The 17,854-nt window shown below is 39.9% G+C and overlaps 2 long non-coding RNA genes across 5 annotated transcripts in view; one reads left to right on the plus strand and one right to left on the minus strand.

Annotated features, from left to right (window-relative positions):
* LOC128314707 (uncharacterized) overlaps positions 1–17,854 on the minus strand; it is a 120,506-nt gene that overhangs the window by 57,078 nt on the left and 45,574 nt on the right. For 3 of the 4 annotated variants that reach the window (XR_008296608.1, XR_008296610.1, XR_008296607.1), the window contains 2 exons: positions 16,996–17,498; positions 11,814–11,955 (listed from right to left, as the gene is read on the minus strand). This is a non-coding gene — a long non-coding RNA (uncharacterized LOC128314707). Of the gene's footprint in view, positions 1–5,973; positions 8,172–11,813; positions 11,956–16,995; positions 17,499–17,854 lie in introns of those variants that run through there. The other variant, XR_008296609.1, reaches the window with a different exon arrangement.
* The window catches only part of LOC113604244 (uncharacterized), a 7,258-nt gene continuing 4,536 nt past the window's right edge, over positions 15,133–17,854 (plus strand). The window contains exon 1 of the long non-coding RNA XR_003426128.2: positions 15,133–15,225. This is a non-coding gene — a long non-coding RNA (uncharacterized LOC113604244). The remainder of the gene's footprint in view (positions 15,226–17,854) is intronic.

A 17,854-nucleotide genomic window follows, 5' to 3' on the forward strand; every position in this document is an offset into this window, starting at 1 on the left:
ACAGCATTCTGATAACCTAAAAGCCAAGCCGTCATACAATAAGGAAATTTCTGATTAACTTTCTGGGGATTACTGTTCAAGTGGACAAACAAGGCAGCAGAATTTAGTCAGGAAGTCTTGTATTATTTCTAGGGTTTTAGGCTGTTTGGTACAAACAGCCTAACTATAAGAACAGTAGAACTATGCTATTTTTCCTAACTATAAGCACAGTGGAAAAAATGTGTGGCCTTAGTTTTATCGTGCTGTGAACTTGTACATGGCTTCACATGATCTCACAGACATGTTAGTAGAACATGCTGTTCACAGGAAGGATCCAGGTTTTATGGGATCTGAGATGTTTGAATATTGCTCCTGACTGGATATTTGTGCTCCCCCAAATTTCATCAATCTTAACTTCTGTTGTGAAGATATTTGGAGGTGGGGTCTTTGGGAGGTGATTAGGTTGTAAGGGTAGAGACCTCGTGAATGGGATTAGAAACTAGGAAGAGAAATCTCACCAAACACAGAAATTTCCAGTGCCTTGATCTTGGACTTCCTGTCCTCCAGAACTGTGCTTTTAAGCCACCAGTCTACGGCATTTTTGTTATAACAGCCCAAGCAAAGACCATTACCAATTAGGCTCAAGAATGAGCATTTATTGAGAAAAGGAAAGGAAACCACAACATGTTGCAAATTTAAAAGCTGACAAATATCGGTTTAATCATTATGGTTTTTCATTGTGGAGGCTGATGTTTCTGCTTAAGTAAGTCATGCAACACACATGATAGCTGTTCATTTATCTTGCAGCTGGAAACATCATAGATAAGCATTTGCCTGTCCCTATACTAGCGAGGCACTCACGGAAGATAAAAATTACTGCGCAAGCTTTTTTCCCCCACTTTGCACTGAGCAAAGGACCATATGTAGTAATAGAACCATTCTGAAATAGAACCACAGAATCATAAAATTTTAGAGCGAGTATGGAAATAAAAGACGGTACATGACTCTTTCACTGAGGTTTTTTTTTTTTTTATTTCTGTAGAAATGAAAGATCAGAACATTAAATGCTGGCATCGAATGGGAAGTAGATTGCAAAATACCACCTAGTATCATATCTAAACTGTTAGAAAGATATGAAATAATCTAAATACATATTAACTGCTATAAGATGAACATCTCAATTTAGTTGTTTATATTTAGTTTTGAAAATAATTTTAATATAAACTTATGCATTAACATGAGAATTTCAGATTATTTCAATGAACGATTACCCTTCATCACTTAAATTTATAAATAAGTACAGAACTTACAGGCATAGTGTGGTGTGTCCTATTTGCCATCAAAGTACCTAAGGATACTATTTATTTTAATTGTAATCAATAGAATTCAGTATCAAGTTTTCAAACTGAAACTAATGAGTCAAACGAATGAATTAAAGAATAATGAACTAAAGACAGTTGTTTTACAGAGCACCTAAATGTTTCTGATTCTGCAGAACTGGTGACTTTTACAGTTCTCCTTGAGGAATAATGCTCTTTCCAAGTAAAACTTGGCAGGCAAACAAATTGAAATAAAAAGAATCGTGATAAAGGCAAAGACAGAGCCATGATTTTGGCTTTGTTTATGCAGATTACTCCACATTCACACCTGCTTCTCATCCACTTTCTATACAATAAATGAAAAAAAAAAAAAACTAGTACATGGAGAAAGGGGGATAAGTAGCAATTGGGCGTCAAACCCGTAAAGGAAATTCAGTCCCATCCTTCTCTCTACCCACTATAGAATTTCTTTCTTGTCACCATTTCCAAAGCACTGATGGTAGGGGGAGGACAAAGAAATGACAATTCACACAGTTCTGAAAAAGTTCTTGCTTCACTTTTTCTTTCCATGGAGACTACAGCCATTCCCAACTATTTTGCAGGTAAATAGCAGAAACCAGTTGTAGTTTAAAACAGTTTTAGTTGTTATAGTAGCAGTTGGTATTTAGTAATTGACTTAAGACTGGCTCATGAAATACCGAAAATTTGTGTTCCAAGAAAATGATCATCAAATTGTCCCTTGATGAAATTCTTGAGAACTTTAATTTTTTTTCATCTTTATTTATTTTTGAGAGATAGACAGAGTGTGAGCAGGGAGAGAGAGAGAGAGAGAAAAGAGAGACACAGAATCCGAAGCAGGCTCCAGGCTCTGAGCTGTCAGCACAGAGCCCGACGTGGGGCTCGAACCCACGAACCGCGAGATCATGACCTGAGCCGAAGTCCAAAGCTCAACCGACTGAGCCACCCAGGTGTCCCTATGACTTTAGCTCTTGAACCATTGTCTATGTATCCACACATCTCTTTATTAAATGTTAGTAATTAGACTAATATTTATTGAATTTTATAAGCCTTTGTATTTTTTCATAAAATATTTATCTTTAGTATTAATAGTAAATATTTTTTGGCCTGTAGAGTTTACTTTAACATCTAAGGGGCACAAAGCAACTTGGTTAACTTACTATTTTGTGTATATTATGTTATTTATCTGATATATCAAATATATATACTTTTGTGACCTGGTTTGCTTTCCAAATGGAAATATCTTCATTTTTAATTATAGTGCATGCTTATTATAAAAGCTTAAACTATAGAAATACAAAGGATAAAATAAAATATTCCTGCTCTGACAACCAGGGTTATTAGTTTATTTTATTAGTAAATATAGAGTATACATACAGATATATATAGGTATAGGTAAATATACACACACACATATATGTATATACAAATATATATATATATATATATACATAAAATACATACTATATATAGTAGTTTTATTCTGTAACCTGTTTTATACAGTTTTTTTTTTACTTCAGTGGTATATTATATGTGACATTTAGTGGCAGATGATATAGATTATTCTCATCATTTCCAATAACCATAAAGAATTGTATCAGTTAAAAAAATAGTTAAGCAGACTGATCTTATAATTGAGTTTTCAAAATCAGACAATTTAAGGGTAAAAGGGGGGCACTATTTCTAATCATGACAGAATACCACATATGAACTGGAAATACCCTAGGAATACCAGGGTATGTGGCTGTACTGTATTTAACCAATAGGATAGTAATGAATTCTGATTGTTTCTAGTCTTTGCAATATCATAACACTGTGATGAATTCTCTGTATATTATTAAGTATTTATAAACTTATCTGATCATCGATTTAGGAAATATTCCTGGATGTTACTGCTGAGCCAAAGAATATACACAACTAAAACTCTGATGTTTAAAAAACACTTTCCAGGGGCACCTGGATGGCTCAGTCAGTTAAGCATCTGACTTTGGCCCAGGTCATGATCTCCCAGTTTGTGAGTTCAAGCCCGGCGTTGGGCTCTGTGCTGACAGCTCAGAGCCTGGAGCCTGCTTCAGATTCTGTGTCTCCCTCTCTCTCTGCCCCTTCCTTGCTCACACTCTGTCTGTCTCTCTCTCTCAAACAGTAAGTAAACATTAAAAAAAGTAACAAATTAAAAAATACTGTCCACAAGAATATACATATTTACACTTCTACTAAAAGTACCAGTGAGAATATTTCCCTCTCATTATCTTCAAAATAGATATAGTCGTCTTAATCTTTGTCAGTCTGATGGGTAAAAAGTAATAACTTCATTGTCAATTTTGGTTTTAGATTATTAGTGAAGATTTTTATTTGTACTATTTAGTGCCAATCTGTATGTAAATGATGACCTATGAGTAGTAAAGGTGTCGGCGGCGGGGGGGGGGGGGGGGGGAGGTGGGTAGGTAAGAGAAGGAGAGAGAAGGTAGCATTTGTTCTTTTATTTCACCCAGTTTTCTTTGGGACATTCTTTTTTTGGGTCCTCATTGATCTGTATGAATTGTTTTTTTTAATTTTTTTTTCAACGTTTATTTATTTTTGGGACAGAGAGAGACAGAGCATGAACGGGGGAGGGGCAGAGAGAGAGGGAGACACAGAATCGGAAACAGGCTCCAGGCTCCGAGCCATCAGCCCAGAGCCTGACGCGGGGCTCGAACTCACGGGCCGCGAGATCGTGACCTGAGCTGAAGTCGGACGCTTAACCGACTGCGCCACCCAGGCGCCCCTGTATGAATTTTTATAGAAGTACATAGTTATCATCTTACAAATCAGTATTATAATTGTTATGTACATAGACTTCGAATCAATGAAAGCTTAATGCCAATTCCAGTTCCTAGAATTACTAGCTCTGGGACTTTGAGCAAGATCACTGAGCTTTTACAGTGCCTGTATTTGTAAGTCAGGGGTACAGGGTTGCTGGGAGGATTAAATGAAATGATGTATATAAATGCTAAAAGATCACTCAACAATGAATAAAAACAGTATCTAGCAATATCATTATTATTAAAATTATTTTAAAGATAATATTTCCATTTTAGCAGTTGAACCTTAAGTTTCTTAGGCCAGTTTTTGCCATGCAGAATTTCTTGTTCTTCTTTCAAAAGTCAGGAGAATGTTCAACAATTTCCTGACTTTTGGTGTCATGCCCTAGAAAGGATTTTTCTTAACCTCTGCTAAAAAAAAAAAAAAAAAAAAATCATGACCTATATTTTCTTCTAAACAAGTACTTGATTTTTGCATTTTGAGTCACCTAGAATTTAATTTGCTGTTAGGAGTGAGATAGAGCTATAGTTCATAGACATAACTTTAAGTGAATGAGTAAGTCTGTTTTATTAAATGTTATAAAATGTTTAGAGAAAGGAAAACACATTGTTCCCTTTAATAATTCAGAGCAGTTTCAACCCAAAGCCTGCCAAACAGTAAATTATAGAAAGCAGAGAAGTAAGCAAAAGCTCTACTTCTGTTAATGTCTGCTATAGTTGGAAAAGCGAGGTGTGTAATTTCTAAAAGTAACCTCTTTCTAATGGAGGGAAAAATGTATTAAAGAGGTATGCCTGGTGGAGGGCAACAGGCACAAGGTGCATTTAACCATTTTAGTTTACCTTTGCCTTATTGTTATTGGCCACTTAAAACAAAATTTGGACCTTGGAGCAGAGAATATCAATTTAATGAAAAGTTTCTCCCATTAGGGAGCATGGTGGGGGCGCGGGGGTGGGGGGATATTGGACTTAAGAGGCAAAGGAACGGATGTATGGACCAGAATAGCTTGTATGTGGTCCTGGCTACAGGCAACGATGAAAGTGAGGCATGAAAGGTATTTGTGCTATAATCATTGATTGGAACAGTGAAGTTCTTGCACCAGGAAAACAAAAACAAAGCAAAAACCCTCGAGATACAGAAAAATCAAATGGCTGTGCCTACACCAAACAGTTGCATCCCCAAATAATTTCTGACCCTGAGAACACAACTGTTTCACTCAACAGTTATTTATTAAGTCCATACACTGTGTTCAAGATTGTTCTACGCTGTGAAGATATGGCAGAGTGTGGCAAAGTCCCTGACCTCACTGAAATGCGGAGTGCTGTGTGCTCGTCTGGTGAGGGGCAACAGGGGTCAGTGGTGCTCAAACCTACAAGCGTCGGGGGAGGGTAACTGACGTGTACTTAGTTGTTTGTATTCCTGTTTTGGTCTTTGTTCCTATCCAATGATGCAGTTTTTAATGATTTTATTTTAATTGCTTATTTTTCCAAAAATTATTTTCTTCCCTATGCATGTATGGATCCATCTAGCAGCAAACATGTTTATTTGCTAACTATGGCCACCGATCTTACGGGTATGGCAAAACGAATCTTCTTCAGAGTGGCTCTTGAACACTAGTGTAGGTAAGAATCAGCTGTGGGGATTTTTTTTTAATATTTTATTTATTTTTGAGACAGGGAGAGACAGAGCATGAACGGGAGAGGGGCAGAGAGAGAGGGAGACACAGACTGAAACAGGCTCCAGGCTCTGAGCTGTCAGCACAGAGCCCGACATGGGCTCGAACTCACGGACCGTGAGATCATGACCTGAGCCAAAGTCGGACGCTTAACTGACTGAGCCACCCAGGCGCCCCTCAGCTGTGGGGATTTTTAAAACGGGCCTCTCCTCTGGGTATTCTCACATAGAAGGTCTGAGATGGTACTATGTGGTTCTAGGGGCACCCCAAGTTGAGAATCACTATTCTGTGGGACTGAACACGTACATGAGTGTCTTCAGGTGCCATTCTTATTTACAAAATAAAGTGGTGACGTTTGAATAGACTTTTCTTCCTCAAATGATCTAAATCTGCACAGATACTGAAATATGGATTGCTTCAGTGAAGTAGCCATTCCTCTGTGGGGCTGAGGAAAGAATCCCGGATTCACTACTGGTGGTAGCCCTGTTCCACACGTAAAGGAACAGGGTGAAACACTTATTGGAGATGAGAGGATTGCTGCTTCAATACCGCCTTTGCAGTTAATTGATAGTATATATAATTTTGATCGTGTCCAGCGAGAACTAGACACCCTCCCCAAACAGACATACAGATGACTGGCCTCTAGTTCACTAGCAAAATTTTAGTGTCTGATCCAACAGGGCATAAGTGGTATGCTAAGTTTTATATATGTTCCATTCTCCACCCTATTTAAAGAGCCATTAAATCTTTAACTCATCAACTGGCACATAAATCATGCCAATGATGTCATGCTTTTTCCCCGCATACGTGTATACCCTTACCATTGGCTGATTAGCAATCTCTTTCTTTCTCTCTCTCTCTCTCTTTCTCTCTCTTGCATGCACACACTGACAATATGCTCACACACACTCACACAGGCACACAAATATCCTCTCCTTAGATTTTTGTTGGACTCTTCTCTCTCTCTCTGTAAAACAATCAGGAACAACAACTGAAAAAAGGATTTGAAAGAAATATTTTTCTTCTTCTTCTCCTCTCTGGCTGCCTCCCAACAACTAAGCTATGCAGCTCTGGATTCTGTCTGACACATCTTAACTACTGACATTTAGCAGATGCTTCTCTAAGAAATAGGGGAGGGCGAAGGTGAAGCAGGGCTGTGATATAAGTAATTAGACTAACGATGTCTCAATTATCAAGATGTTCCCACAGTGTCCCCTTCTGTTAGCAAATCTGGAGCAGGAAGGCTGTCTTTGGGGAAGGGAAGGGAAGGCTGGGTGAAAAGATACATTGATTTGAGTCCATAATAGCATGAAGTCAGGAAGTTAAAGAAAGGCTCTAAGTCTAGTTTACATACCAAATAATAGATGAATCCAACCTTTAATATACATGAGATCACTGAACTAGACTCATAAAATAGAGTTTAGTTTTGAAAAGTCACCCTTACCTCCAGCCCATTGACACCTCTGATTTAACCATGCACTGGTCCCTATTAATGTTCACGTTCCTTTTGTATGGGTCTCACAAATGAGCTAGATTTTGGTAGAATATTAGAAGTCTGAGTTTTGTTGCTTACTTCAAAAAATTCCATTTATTCAGTTCATCTAAAAATACATGCATACTTGTAAATTTGTGTCCATGTTCTTTGCAGGTCTATAGATATGTGGTACTCTGAGCTCCCTTTTGAATCAGTTGTAAAGCTACTGTTTCCCTCTTTAAGGAGAGAGTTAAATAAAATCTTTGACTTGCGTTTATCCTATCTGTATAAGAGATGTGGTTCTATGCCCTTTTAAGAATGATCCTTTGCCATGTCCTTAATAAGTGCTTCCCCTTTTTGCTTATTTTCATTCATATTTTTTGTTTCTAATTATTACCCAGAGTATCTTTTTTTTTGTTTGAATTACAATAATCTATACAAAACAAACCATAACGAGAAGGTTGTTTTGAGACTTTAAGGTTAGAATAAATAAAAATATGTCTATGAAATAATGAAAGTTTTTTTTAAGGTACCATATAAATGTTAGCTCCTACTGTTAATGAACAAAGTTGATTGGTATTGAGAGAACAGGCATCAAAACTCTAGTGATACTTTTTCCCATTGTGGATGCAACCTCTTACTGGCATTGATTTTTTTTTTTAAGGCAATACCTTGGAGCTTCATTATCTTTAAGTAGTATTGCAAGCAGAAAGAAAGTGTCTATTTTCAATAACTGCTTCTTCCCCCTTTCTGATTTATCGGTGTCCAAAAGTGTTCTCTCCTTATAGATAGATGGTAGTTACACTTGTGGTGAGCACAGTGTAAGGTATACAGGTGTCAAATCACCACATTGTACACCCGAAACTAATGTAACATTGTATCCATGGTGCTCCAAATTTCCAGATACCTATGATGGGGAAAAAACAAAAACAGAAACAAAAACCAAGGTGATCCGTCATTATAGCATTACCTTGTGAATAAAACTATGGCGATTTCCATGAGCGCAGCTTATGGTACGTGCATTTTTCGTGTGTTTGGTTTTTGGTGCCTTAGTTCCAGAAGTAAACTCTCTCAAGAACGCTGAGATACAGATGCCCTCATGCATGGCTGTCCTGCGTGTTGATTTTGTTAGTTTCTGAGCCTGACTTTTCCTGACCTCGTCTAAGCTTATGTGCTCTGTTCCATTTTGCAGTCCCATAGTTTCATAACTACTGGCTGCTAATGAGTCTAATTCCAGCAATCTGGCAGTGCCATAGTAGAAAATATTGAGGAGCCTGGATGTGCTGCATGCAGGCATTAGAGATCTCTGTTATTTTGGTATCTGAAGATCAAAATGCCTCTCAGGACACACGTTTCTACTTGCTGTGGACTGAGGGCACGGGCAGGCGTGGAATCAGTGTAATTCAGCATAAATGGAATCTTACACATTTTAATTAATAATATTTTCAGGGAAACTATTTAAAAAGAGTAATAAGACAAATCCATTTGGCAATGCATTTTCCTTGTGTCTTTTTATCATGCATTGACTATTGTGGTTGTCAGAATTCTAAAACACCCCCCAAATTCTCACCCCTGGTGTATGTGCCCTGCACAATTCTCCCCCCTCTAGTGTGGGAGGGGATGGCGAGCATGATAGGATAGCAATCCAGTGATTAGATCACTAATCAGTTGACTGAGTTACTCCAAAGGGAGACTATCCCCGGTGAGCCTGAGCTGATCAGATGAACCCTTTAAAAGAAGGTCAAATGCTGGGACCCTCCTTGCAGGTTTGGAAGGAAGCAAACAAATGTGTGAACCGCCTGTGGGGTAGGGCCACATGACTAAAACCTGAGGGTAGCCTCTAGGAGCCAACAGTGACCCCCGTTGTCATCCAGCAAGGAAACAGGGACTTCAGTCTGACAAAAAACCGAATCCTGCCAACAACTGGAATAAACTTGGAACAGCGCCTCTCACCCCAGAGGGGCCCGCATCCCTGTCAACACCTTGATATCAGCTTTGTGAGACCTCGAGCAGAGAACCCAGTTATGTGGTGCTCAGCCTGCTGCCCTCCAGAAACTTCAAGATAATAAATGGGTGTTGTTTTCAGCCACTAAATTCGTAGTCATTTGTGATGTAGCACTCGAAAACTAATACAAAGCATTCTTATTACGGACCTTGCAGGACAGGCTTATATAAAGTCAAATTTCTGCAGAAAACAATGAGAAGGGACCCCTCCTGCAGAATCCGGACTAAGTCAATTCCATAGGGCGGAGCCAAGCCTGCTAAGGACGCCCTGCTGAATCTGAACATGGAACACAGACATGCCATCTGGCAGGGCAGAGTGAGCATTCCCTAAAGTAGCGATTCTCATGCAAAATTTGGAGAGGGATGATTCTCCTCCCCAATCAGTTGTGGACCAACACTTTTGTAAAATACAATAAGCACAAATGAGTAGAAAAATAAAACTTTTTTTAAAGGGCATTCAAAAGTCTAGTCTCAATTGTTTATTGTTCAACAGACATAAGGTTACTCTGTCAAAATGCCCTCGGCTTCTGTGCCTGGAATGGATGAATAGCTAGTTCCCACAAAGATAACATGCGACAGTCAGAAAGGGCTGTGCCTAATAACAGACGGGTATTTTCCAACTTCGGAGTTCGCCAGTCGTTTTCTAGTTTGGTATAGACAGTCCCCTGAACTTGAAATAAAAAAAATATATTGGTTTAAAAAGCATGGGATCCTGGCAAGTTGGTTAACCCTTGCCAAACCTCATTTCTCTTATTTGTAAAAATGGCAATAATATTCATAATCTGTCTCACACGGTTGTGAAAGCTAACGAGGTAACATGTATGTATGTGTTTTGTCAGCTGTTAAGCACTCCACACACGTATGAATTAACAGTATCACCGTTCTTCTGTTCTCCGTCAGTAACTCATTCCAGCATGCCCTGAACGGAGGAGGGGGAGTGAGAAAAATCTGACCACGTGTTCTAAATGACTCGATTTTACTGTTACTAGTGGTTTCTGGGAATGAATGGGAACTGACGCGTGTGTAAATTGCAGATGCTGCAAGGATCTCTCTGGCACATTAATAATAGGCTCCCTGTGTGCATCTGGGTTACGAGTAGCGTGCTCTTAATTAATACCATAACCTGAAATAACGGTCATTGAATTCCGCTCTCTAATCATGGCCTCTGTTCCGCAGTTGTCCCAGGGGTACGCGAGGCAGGGCTGGTACTCAAATAACTCCCACCACCCTGTCGAGAACCATCTGTGAGCATTGTAGAACACACGCGGCCGCGTAACACACACGACTTCTAGAAACAGAACGGGGAAGTCAGGCAGCAGCACTGGGCTTTACAACAGCAATGCCAGCTCCGTAACAGAGCCCTGCTCAGTGAGAGTGCCCCACCGGTGCACTTACATTACACACAAATAGAGTAACAACTTTAGATTACTGCTAGTGTTTTCCTTTGCTCTCATAAGGTTGGGATGTTCTTCTCAGTGGTTCTCTCCTCCTTCTCCCTTCCCAAGAATCACTTTAAAATAGATTTACTATGAGACAGTCTCGTTTTTACTCTGGAATTAAGAGGCAGGAACAATAGTGTGGCCTCCTGGCTGGTTTTTGTCTTGTTTTGTTTGTTTGTCTGTTTGTCCCTTGATGGAAATAAATTATTCCTTTCAATATATGTTCCAATTCACTACCCACTGCATTTCTTTTTCATTTTTATGAGTAAAAATACAAAAACATCCCTCAGACAGAGGAGCGAGAGTCTCTCGTGACTGACTCACCATGTAGCACTTCTGTGTATTTATTATGGCCTTGGTACCATACTACATTCATGCCTTCTGTATTATCCAAACAGTGTCTTACTGGACCTTTATTATGGACCCTGAGTACATTTTGGGTGTGGGGGAGATCAAATAGTGTCTTTCATCTAATGAGAAAGCACATTCCTTAGACACAGGGGCTACAATCTGTGGGTGACGTACATTCAATAAACAGGTCCTATGGGCATGTTTTTGTGCAAAGATCAGTGGAATGTTCCCTAATGCGCAGGTCCACTGAATTGCAGGTGTTGACAGTGACCTCCACTCACTGCAAGGAAATGTTTCTCCAAACTGGTACAACCTAGTGGCCACTGGATTCGATGGTAGGATCAAGTGGGACCAGAACTCATAAAAGTGGTAAAATAGGAAAAATATTAATAATAAGAATGATGACCGATGGCATTTCAAGGTAAGTTTTAGTGTACATCATGGAGTGAGGGCAATGAACAAAGAATCCAAAGTTTCTCTGAGCTTTCTCAGCTTTTCTGAACTCTCCACAGCTTCTCAAATGAGAGCTTCTCTTCTTGTCTGAATTCCTATTCTTCTCATTTACTCAGGATTTCATCTTATTCAAGTGAATCATGGGGCAACCATTATTAAAGGAATAATTTGAACCCTGGCCTTCTACACCCAATTTGACAAGAGATCTCGGCCCAGTTTTCTCAAATGCGTTCATTGAGATTCTGACACATTATTAAAACTCTATTTCTGTATTTAAAAAAAATTTAACAATATAGACATACCTCTCTTAAGCACTTTCTATAGGTCTTAGAAAGGCCTTCCAAACAATGCATCTTGTCAAAGTGTGATGTCCATGGCCATTAGGAGGGGAAGACTAAGCTGAGTAAGAAGTCAAAGATATGCAAGGTTCTACCATCCATGGAACTGAATTAGGGGAAAAGCACATGAGAACAGCGTATTACAAGGTGGCACCAAGAACAACAGGCACAACATAGGGTAGGAGCAAAAACTGAAAATAGGAAAGACACTTGGATTGCACATAGGCAGCCTGAAGATTCAGCTGGAAGGACTGATTTCATGACACTGTCCTGGCTCTCCTCCCCTTATTCTGTAACCTGTCACCTGTTTTGTGGTCCAAAGGCTTCCTGGGTCAGCAGGACTTGTGTGAGTTCAAACACATAGGAGGAATCGTTGACGAAAGCTGGTGATTGTGATTGTACGGAGACTTGGGGGTAACTGTCTGCAAATGACGTCTTTCTCTAGGCACACAGTCCCAAGCTGAATCCCTGAGATTGCAGCCCCTCCATTTCTGTCTGATTCTGAAGATCCTAGGGATTCACTGACTTCTTAGTCCCACGTTCTTCTCCTTTTGTAGACACTGCTCTATGATTCTTGGTTTGGTCTTGCATTCCTCTGTTCTCAGGTTAGTTCTCTGCCTGGCTGTCATAACCCTTTCCCGGAATTCCTTGTCTTTTTTAATTTAATTTTGTTGGACCAGTGGCTACACTCTTGACTCTTCATCCGTGTTGCATGAACAAGTCCAGCTTATCCTTCCGTCAGCCCTTTCTGTTGACATCTCTCTGCTGTCTCACGTACAACTGGATAAAAATATCAGTAGCTTCTGCCAGCTTTAGTTCCAACAAGACTCCAGGTTCTGCGTGGGGACACTATCATGTAAGAGTGATCAGGTGGTCTTGCTAAACTTTCCATTGAGGCAGTGTAAATTAAGCGTATAAAACTCCCTCCAGGAGAAAAGCAGTTGGAAGTTACAAGGGGAATTTTGCTTATTGAGTTTAGTGAGGAAGAAATAAAATAATGAGGAGGGAAGGTTTGGAGTATATACAGAAAGGGGTTATCATAACGGTATTGATGTATAAAAATGTACCACATTGTGAAAGGTCTTAAAACAACAAAATATGATGAATTGTTGGCAGGAAAATTTCATTGAAGAAAACAGGATGAAGATTCTTAGGAAGAAGCTACAGGTACACCCATTTGTCTTGATGAAAGAGATAACTTCATTTGTGTTGTTTTAAAATGGAATAGCTTTTGGCGCACCTGGGTTGGCTCAGATCATGATCTTACGGTTCGTGGGTTCGAGCCCCACGTCAGGCTCTGTGCTGACAGCTCAGAGCCTGGAGCCTGCTTCAGATTCTGTGTCTCCATCTCTCTGTGCCCCTCCCCGACTCACATTCTGTCTCTCTCTCTCTCTCAAAATAAACAAACACTAAAGAAATAAATAAAATGGAATAGCTTTTATGTGCTTGTGAAGCCCCTTTCAGTGGAAATATGTAAGTGTTGACCAGTAATAGTTACAAGCAGGCGATATAAAAGAATATCCTGCCTGAGAGATTTTGTAACATGACTTTTCCCCAGCTTCCCTGAGGTATTGTTTATATAAAAAGAAATTCATCCATTTTGAGCGAATAGCTAGGTGAATAAGTCAGAGCCAAAATCATAACACATAATAATGAGCTGTAAGTCTGTCACAGACATCCTTTATCAGATTGCAGAAGCTTCCTTCTAGTTCTAGCTTGCTAGGAGTTGTTATCAAAAATGGAAGTTGAATTTGTTCAGATGCATTTTTGCACCTATTGGGAGTAGCATATATTTTCTCCTTTTTTAGTCTGCTAAGCTAGTGAGTTGCATTGATGGGGCCTTTGAATAATAAACTCTGGCATTCCTAGGATATGTTCTGCATGATCATAATTTTATTGTATTTTTAATATATTATTAGACTCAGTTTATTACGTTTTTTTGCATTTATGCTCGTGAGGGATATTTATCTGTACTTTTCTTATGATGTCTATGTAATCTTGGTATCAGGGTAATATTGGTTTTCTGGAATCAGCTGAGAGGTGTTATGGACTGGATGTTTGTGTCCCCCTCCAATTCATATGTTGAAGCCCAAACCCCCAGTGTGACGGTATTTGGAAATGGGGTCTGTGGGAGGTAATTAGGGGTAGGGCCCTCATGTTGAAATTCATGCCCTCACAGGAAAAGATACCAGAGATAATGCGTTAGTGTGTGCCCTTTTTCTTTGCAGCCCCCCACCCCCCATGCATGCACAAAGAAGTCTTGTGAGCGCACAATGAGACGCTGGCCACCTACAAGCCAAGAGAAGAGAACTCAGGATGAATCCTGCCTTGCCAGCACCTTGACCTTGGACTTTCAGCATCTAGACCTATGAAAAATAAATGTCTGTTGTTTAAGCCATCCGGTCTACGGTGGGTTTTTTTGTTTTGTTTTGTTTTGTTTCGTTTTGTTTTACAGCAGCCTGAGCAGACTAAGACAGGGGGCATCCTGTCACTTCAGCTTTCTGGAAGAGTTTAGTTCATATACAATGAATAGTTCTTCTTGAAATGATTGGTTGACTTCCCCATTGAAGCCATCTAGGCCTGGAGTTTTCCTTATGAAAAAGTTTTTAAGTACAAGTTTAACTACTTCTTTTCTTTCTTCTCCCCCTTCTAATGTGACTTCCATTTCTATCACAAATAGTTTTTATTGCTTTCATTATCTCCTCCTGAGCTTTGAAAGCTAAATTTTTGGAGTGCCTGGGTGGCTCAGTCAGTTGACCATCCAACACTGGCTCAGGTCATGATCTCACAATTTGTGAGTTTGAGCCCCACGTCAGGCTCTGTGCTGACAGCTCAGATCCTGAAGCCTGTTTCGGATTCTGTGTCTCCCTCTCTCTCTTCCCCTCCTCAGCTCTCTCTCTCTCTCTCTCTCTCAAAAATAAATAAACATTCAAAAAAAGGAAGCTAAATTTTTATCTATTTCATGTTATTTGAAAGCTCGTGTTTGTTGATTCTTTTTTTTCCCCAGAGGCAATGGTTGATTCCTTAATTTTTTAAAGAATTCAATATCATAAGCAAATTCTTTTAATTTGTGAAAAACTCCTGGTCTACACTCCTCAGCTGCCTAGCAATATACCTCTTTTTTTGGGGTATATTTCTTTTTTTCTTTTATTCTGAGTCTGAAGGGCACACAAGATCATCCATTTTGGGTTTCTCTTCACCTCTAAATGAAGGTTGTCCTTTGTGAGGGAGGGTTCTAGAAGTTCAGTGGTAGGAAACAGGGAGACTCTGGCATTTTAGAACACACAGTCATTCTTAATCTCATGTTGCTTCAGACACACCACTGCTCCAGGCCAGCAAGAATGTTTTTCTGGTTTAGGGTGAAGCCACTCATTTAGTAAGTATTTTGCACGATGACTTAGCATTGATTTACCATCTCCTGACCAAGATCAGGAGAACTTCCTGAACTCAGAACCGCCTCCCTCTCATTGATTGTTCTGTTTGGCCACAGTATTAGTTCCCTAAGATTAACCTCCAACGAGGTTACATCTGTAGGTTTCTGTTTGTTCCTCTCCTTCCTCTGCTAATAAGCTGTGTTAATAAGAACTTAGCAGCTAGCTTGCCCTTCTAAGCAAGGAATACATGACTTGGGCATTTGTTGCTATCACATTCTTTAAGTATTTGCTGATCATTTATTACCACTCTCATGGTGCAAAAGGGGCACCGAATCTCGCCAACACAGCCAGAACTTGCTTTCCAACCTCTTGCCCAGATCTGTACTTAAGGTGGAAACTTTGGTGAGGAAGCAGGCAGAGGTAATAAACCGATTCAAAATCTGAGCTGAGGTTGAGCTTGTGTATGAGGACCGGCAACAAGGCCAGTGGACAGGGAACACAGAATGTGCTCTGCAGGCAGGCGGAGACCGCCGAGGCCTGCTCAGGGTCCTCTCCTGGTGTCTCCGGCAGCTCCGTCTGATTTTCACAGCAACTCACCACCATGCTTGGTACCGGTGTCGGCTTTCTGGCTTTCTTTTTTAAAGCTGAGGTGTCCGATCTAGTGCCCAGCTTTTCCCCTGCAAGCCGACACCTCTGATCCATTCTGTACCAACCGCAGTTTGAAGCTTCGTCCTTCCACGATTCCTTCTCTTATGGTTTGTACTGTGTCTTTTGAAGGAAAAAAAAATACAAAATTTTGTTTCTGGTTTGTTTTCGTTTTTTTTTTTTTAGAAATCCAATTCCAGGTGGTCTCCAGTTAAAGGCAGAAAACGTCAGCTTGATTGTCCCCGCCTCTAGATTTGCTAGCAATTTTCTTTAGAATTCACCACTTTTCTGAGTCTGATCATATCAGTGTAGCAGAGCTGATCAGATGCGGTGATGCTGACCCGAGCTAACAAATCTCACACAAAGTATAAGAGCAGAATGCTGACTTGCTAAATTTCACCGGGAGTTATGACCATAAAGGGACAGAATGTTCACATCTCCATAGCTGGTGCCTTTGTTTTTCCTCGTGTGCAAGCTAAATAGAAAGATAATTTATTAGAGGACAATTCAATAAGGATGAATCAAAATAAAATGAGTCAGTGTGATGTTGAGACTGTTTGGTTATTATCACGCCTAATGCCTTGATGTTGCCATCTCTACAATAGGACCCCATCTATCAGAGAGACCAAATGCTCATGTTAGCCTCGGGATTCCAGGATGGTCAGAACTAGAACAATCTCAGCCAACATTTGCATCTAATTCTTTTTCCCCATGCTCTTCAGCTGAAAAAAAAAATACGGATAGTAGACATCATAATTTCTCATGTTCTTTTCTTCCTCCAGGCATGTGGTAATATTGTACCTGCTCACCTGTGGGCATCAGACATAAGCATATGGTTTCCTTTAGCCAATTAGTTGAGAATGAAGACCGTTAAGAGCCAGAATGTGGCTTGCAACCTTCTCCTTCCCCTGCCAGAGTGATTAATGATGCCTTCTTCATCCTGTGTCTCCAAGTGAGAATGATGTGAAGAGTCTCAAACAAACCCACATCATAAGCAAGGCATAAAACTTTCTCATTTTAAACCACTAATATTTGGGGATTATTTGTTACCATGGCAAAATGAGGCTCATGTTGATGGATACAGATACCAGTACCCTGTCATAGGGAGTGCTATAAAACAAACTTACATATGTGGTATCGGCTTCATGGGTTATATGGCAGATAGTGAGGTCAATTTATCACAGACTGGAAGAGGGAGGGTCAGTATTACTCAGTGGCTAAATTCTTGTTAAAGGAACAACTACTTAGCAGGTATGATGAGGCGTTCATACAGGCTCTGGGTATGCATGGCTAAGTAGAGAAAGAGAAAGAGGTAAGGGGAAGAGAAAGCCAAGAAATATACAGTAAGACTTGTGACACAAAAGAAACCCGGGTGTGGTCGTTGCTCACAGAGCTGACTGCAATGAGACAGAAAAGCCAAAAATACGTTTTAGAAAACTGTGCTGCAAAAAAGAATCAACAGCCTAAACTAAAATAAATCACGACAATTTGATACTTATAAAGATCCTGGGGCTCCCAACTGTATACAGGCAAGAAGTGAGCTGACAGAGCTGCTCAGTTTCAGGAAGATATCTTGCCAATGTCCCACTCAGATATAGCCAAGGAGGATCATGTAAAACAAACAAAAGAACTACAGAGAGTGTGAATTTAGGGAGAAAACTGGACAAGTTAGCTACTCCCAAGGAGGAAAACTAGACCTTATTTAAGAATCATTCCCTGCCAGGAATTGGGGGGAATCCTTACTAGGTTTTTGCAGAAGTTTTTCAGAACTGCTACAGAGAAGACTATGTTATGTGGGACAAGTGTATACTATGTGGCCCCAGTTCTTCCTCTCCAAGATTATCTCCTGCAGCTATCTGTCCTGGTTCCATTACTGCATATTGGATTTTGGAGAAGCTCATAGACCTTCAAATTCAAGAAGAGCCACATCCAGACCTAACATCAAGATACTGTCTAAAACCAACATATTCCTTAGAAACTCTGGGT

The sequence above is a fragment of the Acinonyx jubatus genome, chromosome A2, assembly GCF_027475565.1.
Source record: "Acinonyx jubatus isolate Ajub_Pintada_27869175 chromosome A2, VMU_Ajub_asm_v1.0, whole genome shotgun sequence".
NCBI classification, from domain to species: Eukaryota; Metazoa; Chordata; class Mammalia; order Carnivora; family Felidae; genus Acinonyx; species Acinonyx jubatus.